Source organism: Astatotilapia calliptera, chromosome 15 (genome assembly GCF_964374335.1).
Source record: "Astatotilapia calliptera chromosome 15, fAstCal68.1, whole genome shotgun sequence".
Taxonomy (NCBI): domain Eukaryota; kingdom Metazoa; phylum Chordata; class Actinopteri; order Cichliformes; family Cichlidae; genus Astatotilapia; species Astatotilapia calliptera.
In genome coordinates, this window is record NC_137436.1 from 27,928,102 (window position 1) to 27,937,500 (window position 9,399).

At 42.9% G+C, this 9,399-nt stretch overlaps 1 long non-coding RNA gene across 1 annotated transcript; it reads right to left on the minus strand.

Moving 5' to 3' along the window:
- Positions 1–1,800: 1,800 nt before the first annotated feature.
- Positions 1,801–4,048, minus strand: LOC145420363 (uncharacterized). The gene is made up of 2 exons (XR_013901667.1): positions 3,915–4,048; positions 1,801–2,026 (listed from the first exon to the last, which is right to left on the minus strand). It is a non-coding gene; the product is annotated as an uncharacterized LOC145420363 (long non-coding RNA).
- Positions 4,049–9,399: the final 5,351 nt, after the last annotated feature.

The window sequence follows — 9,399 nt, forward strand, 5'->3', positions numbered from 1 at the left end:
CATCAAATCCGATTTTTTTGACCCTATGCGACCCATATCCAATCATGGTATGACAGTGTGAACGGCGCAAATCTGATATTTTCAAATCCGATCTGGGTCACTTTCCTATGTGGTACTGAATCCGATACATATCCGATGTTTTAGAAAGCGACTGCTGTTTGAATGGTCAAGCGACTGCTGTTTGAACGGTCATGTCGCATTAAATCCGTCTTTTACATCACTGACACAAGACAGACGCCAATTATCAGCGCCGGAGAAGCGCCCGATAAGACATTGCGAACGCTTCCTGGCCATCCAGTGTAGATGTCAGTGAAACTGTTGGGAAGACAACGTTGGAGAAACGTGAACATTTTATTTGTACTGTGTAATCTGCAGATTCTGACAGAAATCTGCAACTATCCTTTGAAGCACCGCTCCTCTAAAACAGCAATAAGGATAATTATTAGGTTATCTACATTATTATGTAAATAACAAAATAACTTCAAGCAAAAATTGGGAAACGTAAAGTCCGAAGTCTTTATATTAAGGGCCATCAGTCAAACAATATTGTTTGCTCTGGGTCTAAACAAAGCGCGTTGTGTGTGACATCTTTTGCGCATGCGGGCCGCTTTGAGCGTTCACACTAGAGCGTGTTTGCTGTCGCATTTTATTTGTAGTGGGAACAAGCAGACAAAAAAATCTGATTTGATCAAAAAATCGGAATTGAGCATTAACACCTGCAATGTGAACGTAGCCTTAGACATTTTGGGGGTTAAGTTTTTTACATATTATTTATATTTTCACCAGTTTTTTTGTTGAGAATTTTAATTGTAATTTTGCGGTACACATCACCACCACCAACAACAACGCAAGCAGAGCATTGTAGATGCCATGCAGGTGAGGTGCGACATCGCACCCAAAGGCAAAAATACTGTACTGTGTTGTGCTAAAAATACTGCAGTATAAGTTGAAGTACTGATTCTACTTCTTTACTCAAGTAAGAGTGAAAAAGTACTGGTTGAGAAATGTACTCACAGTAAGAAAGTAAAAGCAGCTCTTTGAAGGACATTTCTACCAGCTGTTTTTGTGCAAAGCTAACTGAACCTTCTTCTATATTACTGAAATCTATATGTATGTAATATGTATGTAAGGTAATCTATATTACCATAATCTTTTCTGGATTGTCAAGAGATTTATTCTAAAGACACTTCTTCAGCTGAGAGTCAGAGAGTAGAAACACACATGCTGCAGTTTTTCCTTGCAAGGGCGGTCACAGAGTGCTCACACCAAAGTGGGGGCCCTGTGATGTGCGCGTTCTGTTCTTGCACTTGTCTTTATTTATACACAAGAAGAGTAATACAACAATGAATACATTTGTTTAGTGGAATGTTGATACGTGAGCATGTGCGTATGTGGTTGTGTATGTGTGTGCGTGTGCGGTTTATGGGAAGCAGCTCCTTTTCCTGGTAGGGAGTGAAAACTGCTTGTTCAGCTCTTACTATCGCTGTGGGAAAGAAACTGATAATAACAGAACAAGTCTTATAGTGAACAACAGTCTAAGTCATCAAAAGGTTATTATGCAGTATTCTATCACATGCAAACTTATATCATTAAAAAGCTTATACTGACTACTAAATACAATTTTATATTGACGTGGACAATTTTTTTTTAGATGCCCCAAACAATCGAAAAGGGGCTTCATCAGAGAAAATGTCTTTACCCCAGTCCTCAGTAGCCCACTTGCTGTACTGTACTTTTTACAGACTATCAGTCTGTCCCTGATGGGTTTTTGTTTTTTTGTTTCTTTTTTTTTGGGGGGGGGGGGGGGGGCTTTTTTGCTGCCCTTCTTGAGACCAGGCATCTTCCAAAAGTCTTCGCCTCACTGTGTGTGTAGATGCACTCACACCTGCTGCTGCCATTCCTGAGTAAGCTCTGCACTGGTGGCACTCCGATCCCACAGCTGAGTCGTCTTTAGGAGATGGTCCTGGTGCTTGCTGGACTTTCTTGAGCACCCTGAGACCTTCTTCACAACAATTGAATCTCTTTCCTTGATGAGAAGATAAATGGTTGATTTACATGCAATCTTAGTAGCAACAACATCCCTACCTGTGAAGCCATTTTTATGCAACGCAATGATGGCTGCATATGTTTCTTTGCATGTAACCATGGTTAACAGAAAGAATAATGATTACTAACATCACCCTCTTTTTTTAACACATCCAGTCTGCTTTTCTAACTCAGCCAGCATGAAATAATGATCTCCAGCCTTGTGCTCGTCAACATTCTTACCTGAGTTAACAAGAAGAATATTGGAATGATCTCAGCAGGTTCTTTTATGGCATGAAATGCTGAATGATGAGATGCAGTGGAAATTTATTTTCTGGGATTAAGTTCATTTTCATGGCAAAGAAGGACTTTGCAACTCATCTGATAACTCTTCATAACATTTTGGAGTACATGCAAATTGCTATCATAAAAACTAAAGCAGCAAACTTTATGAAAACCAATACTTGTGTCATTCTCAAAATTTTGGCCAAGACTGTACACTGTTTATGGTGTCTTCATTAGGGCTGGGTATCGTCACTGATTTCTAGAATCGATCCAATTCCGATTCACAAGGTCCCGAATCGATTCGATCCACGATTCGATTTAATTCGATTCGATTCGATTTAAATCTGGGAAATTTTGACAGTCAGAAATATTATAATTCAGATCAGTACATTTACATATTTTTGTATCAATAAAAAGGAAGCTGACACACGCAAGACTTTATCACAGGTGTAAGCTTCACAGCAGATGCCTTTGTGTCAAAGTAGCTGAAGATAAAACACAGAAAAACATGAAGGTGATTTTCCTGGCCTGGGATTTTATAAAAATATTCTGCAGTACATCAAAAACGAAAGAAAACCATTAATCAACATATGAACATTACCTCTGAAGTTACAGCGGTTTTATTAGAGACACGGTTAAGCGTTTTGCATTTTGAATAATTTTAAAAAGTTTAAATTTGTTCAGTACTGAACAGCAGAAATGAGGTTTTCTTTTCGGAAGAATGTAAAAGGGAAAAAAACAGCGGCTGACAGCGCTGTAAACAACAGTAGACTGGTGCGTAACAAGCAAGCGAATAATGAAGAAAGGGAAACTGTTCTTGAAGTACAGAGAGAGAGAGAGAGAGAGAGAGAGAGAGAGAGAGAGCTGTGCATCGCGGTGGAAGCAAAACAGTAAAAGTCAGAGTGAATTCATGACGATGTTTATGTGAATCTTCTTTTGCTGCTGGTTCGGTCAGTATTGTTTGGAGAGAGATCAAACTAACAGCTTTAGAATCGGCTCATAAAGGGCGTGAACACAAAGCGCGGACCCGCCGACAGATCAGAATCAGCAAGCTGTCGGCTTTCAGCCCCGACCGTGTCCGTGCCGTCGGGTGAGAAAGGCGACATCTCACTGATTCTGATCCGTGGGTCGCGCTGTGTGTTTAAGTCTATGTGCAGAATCCGTGTACCTGCTCTCATTTACTGTCTTAACTGTTTGGTGGTTCTTGAAATTTTGTCAGATGTCACCAGAGATTCTGGCATTTCGCGTAAAATAAATTTATATTAAAAAAATCGATTCAGGATTTTAATGAATGGATTTTACGTTATCCAAGCCAGAATCGATTTTAATCGATGAATCGATTATAAAAACCCACCCCTAGTCTTCATATTAGACACTATACAACCATCATCAGCTAAAATTCATAGGAATCTCTGCGAGACAAGGTTGTTGTACAGTGAAATTATTCTGCAGATCATCAGAATGAAAAGTTAGTGACCATGTCTGCATAGCCCCTTCTAGTATGCTTTCATGACATTATTGTGTGTTGGGTAGTGCTCAGGCCTATCGAGACTGAAAAGCGGGACACTGAATGTCACCTAGCTGAATCTTCAACTAATCAGCACCTGGTGGTGAATTGGATCAGGAGGCGGGGGAGCGTGCCGGACTGCTGCAAGGAGCTGCGGCTGCAAGATGGTTGGTGCCTGTCGTGATCAAACTTAAGAGGGATCCTGTCGGCCTAGGATAGCCATCAGGTGGCGGCCTCCAGCTCTCACTGGAGAATTTCACAGCTGAGTGTAGAGCAGGAGGAATGAGAGTCACCACCTCCAAATCTGTGGCCACGATCCTCAGACAGAAAACAGTGGGGTGCCCACTCTGGATGACTTTGGGTATCTCAGGGTCCTGTTCACGAGTGAGCAAAGAGTGGAACAAGAGATCAACAGCTGCAGTGATGCGGACGCTGTATCAGTCTATCGTGGTGGAGAGTCATTCAAGACAGGCTCAGGGTAGAGCTGCTTCTCATCCACATCGAAAGCAGCCAGTTGGTGGTTTCAATTCTTCCTCAGAGGCCTGACTTAACGCTTGGCATAACTGTTGCTGGGTTGTCTAACCTGAGGTCCATTCTGTAGCAAATGCAGAAAAAAAATGTTTTAAGAAAGCAAATAGGTTGGTTTTCTAAAAAATATGATTATTTGCTCACACCAGGTGAGATGAGCCCTTTGTCACAAGTGGAGAGGTCAGTGAAGATGGTCATCTGGAGGTTCAAGGTCATTGCCTCTCCAACCCACATCCACTGCCACTGTACTTAAGGAAACTTGGGACAATGTTAAAGACTTTCTTCAGGCAGTAATGGAAACAAGCCATCCTTAAAAAACTACAACACACCAGCTCAGGTGTCTGAATGCAAAACAAATGTGTTGTTTGAGTTAGAGACTGCACCTGGCTGAACTATAAATATATTTACAGTGGTCCCTTGCTATAATGCGGTTCACCTTTCGCAGCCTTATCTCATAGTGGACAGCAATTTTTTTGTGTGTGCAATTTTTCATGGTTTTTTTTTTTTTGGGGGGGGGGGGGTGTTTTTTAACAGGGCATTGTGTTGTGCATCCTTTTTTTTTTTTTGCGATCAGAATTATTGTCTAAAGGCGAAGAACGATGCCCAACGGATTTACTTTACCAAATTGACCATCCCTGCCTTGCTGTAATGGTCCATTTGATTCACCTTTTATTGTTTATTTTATTTTCACTTGCTGAATACGGGACAGATTTGACTGGGGGAAAGAAGGGGAGAAAGAAAGAGGGAAAGAAAAACAGCTGAGAAGAGGGACGGGGGAGAAGGGCAAAAAACAAAAACCAACAGAATAAGCAGAGGAAGAAAAAATGCATATATCGATCACCTGGATCACCTGTTGAGAAAGAAAAAAGAAAACAAGCAGAAGAAAACGAGAGTAATAGAATAAACAACATCACAATGATAAATGGGAATATGACAGTAAATACTAAATATTAAACATTATTGTGCAGCAAGTAAGATTGACAGCATACAGTGAGGTAGGAGCCAAAAAGGGTGTAGTTTGTGTGTGTGATCACCCGTGTGTACACCTGTGAGCATGGACACGCTTGTTTTTTTAAAAGGTTCCTTCATGTAATGATCTGCTAGAGGCTGTGGGGAGCCACTGCCCCGTCCTCCAGGGCATGAAGCAGGTATGGAGGAGATCAAAACTCCAGACATCCAGAGGCCCCCAGAACACAAGAGACCAAGGAAGACCAACAGAGGGGCAGCCGCGCCACTGTCCCAGAAAGAGCTGAGGAGAGTCCCAGATGAGGGCTCACTCAGCAGCCGCGGAGCAGAAGCCAGGTTGCTGAGTGACGCACCCGTGAGCTCCGCCGGCAGCCAGCTGTGCCTGAGTGACCGAGCCCCAGGCCGAGAGGCCGGGGGCACCCCACCTCCGAAGTGGCCCGAGCGAGCCCCAGGCTCCAGGCCCCGATAAGCGGCCGCCAAGGAGTGAGCCGGTGTGTACCTGGACGCCCATCCCCGGACACAAAGAACCACCAACGCACCGATGTCTGAGGGAGTCCGCCACTGGCAGGGGAAGTGGTGGTAGGGGGAGATAGGCCTCCAAACCTTGGAGGGCCTGAGATGTCCCCAGAGAGGTGGCGTATGATATTGTGAGAGGATTTTTATGAAATCAAGTATAATCAAGTGTGCCTTATAATCGAGTGTTCATATATTTTCACATAACCAAGTTTATTGTTAAAGAGAACATAATGCATTCCTTACTTTAGTGTCTGAGATGTTTGACAAGTATACAAGTATGTATTCTTTAACCCAGTGTGTGTGATGTCAGATAAGTGTGATATACTTCTATGTTTTTATTCTTAGTTTGTGTGCAGAGGTCAGATAAGCTTAGGTAATGTCTGGCCTTTTCCCTTTCGGTTAAAAGAGGAAGTACTATGTAACCCATTTTGCCTTATAAATAAAGCAACCAGCCTGCGCTGAGTGTGTGTGATTTTGCTGAGAGGCACACACCCATGCGCATGTCTTAATACTCTCTGAGTCGGTCTGCAGTGTCTTATTTCTCTTACTTGTGAACAAATGTCTTAACCCCTGACAGATATCCAACCTGACATATAGACACAGACATACAGGCACACACAGACACAAACATCCATTCCCACCCTCATGCTCTCATATGCACTTACTCCACACTCAACCAACGTGGAGACAGACATAAAGAGACGCTGTACACACAATCACACTCCCCAAGCGTACTCTACGAACCAGGTCTAGGTACCCTTGCCCCTGGAGGGGGGAACTGCACCCAGACCCAGGTGGTGTTACCCTTTTCCCTGCGGTGGGGGGAGGCAGACCGCCCCGACTCCGCAGCAGCAGGGAGGCCCCACATTCCAGACCCCAGTCGGACGGCCAACTCCTCCTCCTAGCCCCCCCGCTCCAGCAGGCCGCAGAGAATGGGGGTGAGAGAAGACTCCAAACCTCCCTCCACCCGCTCATTGTAGTGTTGATGCATGTGTGTTCTAAGGTGCATTTAAAACCCAGGAGGGCATGGAGCTACCTGCCAGAGAGCAGCAGGTAAGCGCATAGCCCCTCCTGCTAGCCCTCAATGTCTACGTGTATTTAAAATTGAGAGGTGGGCAACGACGCCAGGGGTGAGGTGTACACCCTGATGGTAATTTGGATTCCGTGTAGCATGCCCACCCCCAAGATCCTATATGTATGTGTAATGAGAGTGTGAGTAATGTGAATGTCTAAGTTGTGGGATAAAATTGAGGCAGAGGCAGCCAGAAGGGGACGGGGGGGGGGGGTTGCCTCCTCTGCACCCTGGTGACATACCCCTACTCCAAAGCCCTGCATGTGTGGGTGGTTGTGGTGGAGCGGGAAGAGGGAGGCTGACGCGTAGGCTTCTTCTAGTGATTTGATGTTTTTTTTCTAATTCCTGAATATTTTTGTTTTCTTTTTATGTGATGAGAAAGAAATTATTTTACCTCTCATCACAGCTTTCCCTGCTTCCCATAGAACAGAAGCTGATGTTTCGGGAGTGTCATTATACAGGGTGGGCCATTTATATGGATACACCGTAATAAAATGGGAATGGTTGGTGATATTAAAGTCCTGTTTGTGGCACATTAGTATATGTGAGGGGGCAAACTCCTCAAGATGGGTGGTGACATTTTCTGTGAGAGATTTCACCGACTCCCTTAGCGTGGCATTTTCAGCAGCAAGCGTTTCCACCTGCTGCTGGCTGTACTCCAGGGATTCTCGCAAGCATTTAAATTCTCGGTGAAGAATCTCCACCAAGGACAGCCTTGCATCGAAACTGGACAATCGCTTGTCGATTGACTCCAGTATGTCGGCAATATCTTTGCCGGCTGGCGATGTTGTGCCGGGGGAATCTGCCGGGCGTTGTCTTTTCGACGACGGCGTCTCAGATTTGGCTGGGGAAGCACACCGGGCCTTCTTCATCACGAGATCCTGAAAGCACTGATCAATATAATCTTGGAGAGTCTCTAAACTCTCCCCGTTGTTCTCCAGGGTGTTGGAGATTATTTAGACAAATATTGTTAGTTATAAGACAATTGATAAGTGTATTTGGTAATACTAAAGCTTAAATGAATTTGTTCAAATCTAAACTACCATTTGCTTTAATTTTCCGCCAAAATCTCCGGCGTCTGATGTCAGTTACAACATGAGTCGCTTACCTTGTCCGTCACTTCCGTCACTTACCTGTCTAGGCCTGTGTTGTGCATCCTGATTGACTGTAGACCATTGTCAATCAATCTCGTGCCGTGTCTCCTGTACAGTACAGAATACATTCAGCTTGTCAAATTTACATAAATCTTCAATCGCTGGCAGTGTGACTCTGAAGTGCTGTACTGTATGTTTGTAAGTTTTCTCCCCAACAAACACAACAATGTCGACGAGACGTTTTGCACCATCAAAGGCAACCGCGGGTGCCTTTGGTTTCATTCTATAAATGCCCCTGACTGGACTTATTTTTCTACAAAGGTTTGAAGTTTGAGGGTGTTTAAACAAGAGAGAAAAGTGTGAAAATGTTCATGCCTATCTGAGAAAAGTGTATAAGCTATATAGTGAGGGGGTTTATAGCCTTAAAACATCTATAATAATTGTTTTTAAAAGATAAAGGCTATTTCGCGGATTTCACCTATCGCGGGTTATTTTTGGAACGCAACTCCCGCGATAAATGAGGGACCACTGTATATCGATTTTATCAGTACTGTAACTACAATACAAAGTTACAAGAAGCCTAAACTTAATTTAGAATAATTAAATCTGAGACTTCGTTTCACTGTAAGATTAAAGTTTTAAATGGTCTAACAAATAAATATTCAGTTTAAAAGTGACAATATTTTTTAAATATAATTAAATAACACAACAACGTGTGTGTTGTTCAGCAGAACAGTATGTCGGCTAATTTACTTTTTTTGATTTTTGAAAATAAAAGTTGGGCTCTTTTTTTAAATGATCTTTGAATCACACATACAGTGTTTATATTAAGTGTTGTATTAGAAATCTCTCAAGTCCAAGGCTGATAAAACATAATGTGATTTTGTTTAAAACTAAAAATTTAGTAGAACATGAAATGTTTGTCAGTGGGAAAACATTAATATTGCTCACTCAGAAACATCGAGTTATTCGTAGTACTGTGTACTTGTAATACTTGTGAATAAGTTGTCCTAACGTGGTTATCTTAAGTTGGCTTGACTTAACTTTTCTAATTTATGGGAACTAATTCGATTTTACAGATGATGCTAGTTTCAGATTCCTTCAGACTTTGAAAGCAAAATTCTTCCTTTTAATCAAAAATCTCGTAGAAGCCAGGAGTTCAATCTGTTTTTAGTTTTTCTGTTCGTTATTAATGCCTGTATGGTACCAGCCTCTTTCAGCTCCTCTCAACCATGACGTGACGTCATGTATCTGGAGCGTTTCCGGTGCAGGAAGGCGGGGCCTCGGTGTTCCTCAGGGAGCGAAGAGCAGGTGAGTCGCGCCTGCATACAGCAGCACGTTCTAACTTCCGAGAGCAGGACTCAGGCCTTCAGAATAAAATCCCAGCTAACAGCCGCTTTACAGTT